Below are 2,090 nucleotides of genomic sequence, written 5' to 3' on the forward strand. Positions count from 1 at the left end.
CTAATGTCTATGAAATCCTATCTCACTTTTGCCTTATGATTTCCACCATCTCAGTGTTTCTTAGCTGCACAGGGCAGAGCCTTTCTGAGTGTTTCCATTGGTATCTCTAACCATAATGCAAGCAGGCAGTTAATTATCTTTAACACCCTATTTTAGAAGTGTTCCCTTTAAATTAGCAGCAGATGCTTTCATTTGGCAAAGTACTTAAACACATGCAGAAATGCCAGTGAAGTCTATAGGATTTAGGCTTGAGCTTAAGTGTTTTTCTGATTAGGAGTGAACTTTGTAAACATGCTTTAACTTAAGCACATGCTCAACACCTTGGTGAATCAGGGCTAAAACTACTATTGACTCCTATATTGTCACAGTCAGCCTCTACACTGGTTGTTACTAGATACATCAGTAGAGTATATAGCAACCAGACCAAGTTGCTCATCACATGTCAAGGGAACCCCTGAGAAGTCCTTATAGCACATACCATAGGAATGTGGTGATGCATGCTGTGAGTGTGTGACTCATTTCAGTCAGTGATGAGTAGTAAAGAAGAATATGAATGGTAACAATCTTTTTATTGTTTTATTCAGTGCTGCTTTTCTTCCATTTCCCTCCTTTCTCTCTGTTTCTTTTTGGGGCACGTTCTGGTACTTTGCAAACATCCACTCATTCTAATTCTCTGGGAGTTTTTGCAGGCTTCGCTTCATGTGACAGCTTGAAACAACAACAATAAAAAGGCAACTTAAAAGCTTTCCTTCTTGTTTTCCCTAGACTTTCTTCTCATCATCAGGACTACCCCTCTAGGAATGGTCTCCACCAAGTAGTTTGCTGTTCTTCCATGGTAAGATCTGGAAATAATTGACTTCCCCACATTTATTTCCATCATGTTGTGGGCTTTTCTCTGCAGCTCATGTTCCTAACTCAGAACAAGGCCTTTTTTTTTCTTGCACACTTCATTTATTCTGCTTATCCAGGATACACAGTTGCCAATAAAATATGAGAAAATTATTGTTTAAATACTTTCAAACCAGTACCATGTGTTTGAAAAATTTAAAAATGCTTTGAGTTCCTTAACTGCCTTCTTCAGCGCATGCGTCTCAAATAGCTTCAGCTCCAGGATCCTATCTAGCTTGATGTGTCATTGAAAACCTTTGATCAATGATAATCAGACCAGGGCTTGCGACCCATAAGCAACTCTTCAATATATTACCTGCAGTTCCTTGTAGAAAAGGTGATCAAAGTTTATTTCTTCCCTCCATTCATTGAACATGTCTTTCCTTCCATTTGTGAATAATGCAATGAATACAAGTACAGACTATAGGGTTTGTCCCATTGCCTTAAGGGCATGTGCAGTGTTGTGGCTCTTTGAGTAAGACTGACCCTTCCTGCGGCCAGGCAGGACTGAGTGCCACTGCTTTAAATGCTGTGGAATCTGGATGATCTGAACCTCCCTTTCAAACAAACTACCAGCCTTTTCTGTGTTTGATGCCCTTTGTACTGCCTATATGCAGCATCCCTCTCTGGTACTGTCCTGTATAGTTCTAACCATATTGCTGATTAATGACAAATAATGAACACAGAAGCCAGCCAAACAGGTTGGCTAATCAGGCATTTACTCTTTTGGCATAGTTTACTAATCTAAATAAGATGAGATTTACTGGAATCTGTTTTCAGACATGTATCCCAACATTTTCTTTCACTGGCATAACAAGGGCTGATGTAGATCTTTGTTTTTAGTAGCAAACTGCCTTGAGCAAATGTACTTGTCACAGGAAAAGAGACTCGGATGTGTACAATTTTCTGCCTGTATCTAGCATTTGCATGTACTTCAAGGACAGGCAGTGTATATAAAGGTTATTTGTATGATGTATGAGGCAGAGAGAAGAGACACATACCTGTTCTGCGATCATAATGAAACAAGATAGTACCCAGACTGCTGCTGACAGATTTCTAGTTCACAAACAATGTGACTAGTATGTATTCACCTACCATTGTCTTAAGGTTAATACATTTTCTAGGCCAAACCGTATCTTTCTGGGAGTGTGGTTCATCAAGAGACATTTCTACTGATGACTGACTGAAACAAGGTAATACTA

The 2,090-nt window shown here is 39.3% G+C and overlaps 1 long non-coding RNA gene across 1 annotated transcript in view; it reads left to right on the forward strand.

Moving 5' to 3' along the window:
* The first annotated feature begins 436 nt into the window (after positions 1–436).
* LOC109302422 overlaps positions 437–2,090 on the forward strand; it is a 71,003-nt gene continuing 69,349 nt past the window's right edge. The window contains exons 1-3 of the long non-coding RNA XR_002098759.1: positions 437–502; positions 766–835; positions 1,100–1,225. This is a non-coding gene — a long non-coding RNA (uncharacterized LOC109302422). The remainder of the gene's footprint in view (positions 503–765; positions 836–1,099; positions 1,226–2,090) is intronic.

This window comes from Gavialis gangeticus, unplaced genomic scaffold (assembly GCF_001723915.1).
Source record: "Gavialis gangeticus isolate Ggan-Ray unplaced genomic scaffold, GavGan_comp1, whole genome shotgun sequence".
In the NCBI taxonomy this organism is placed as follows: domain Eukaryota; kingdom Metazoa; phylum Chordata; order Crocodylia; family Gavialidae; genus Gavialis; species Gavialis gangeticus.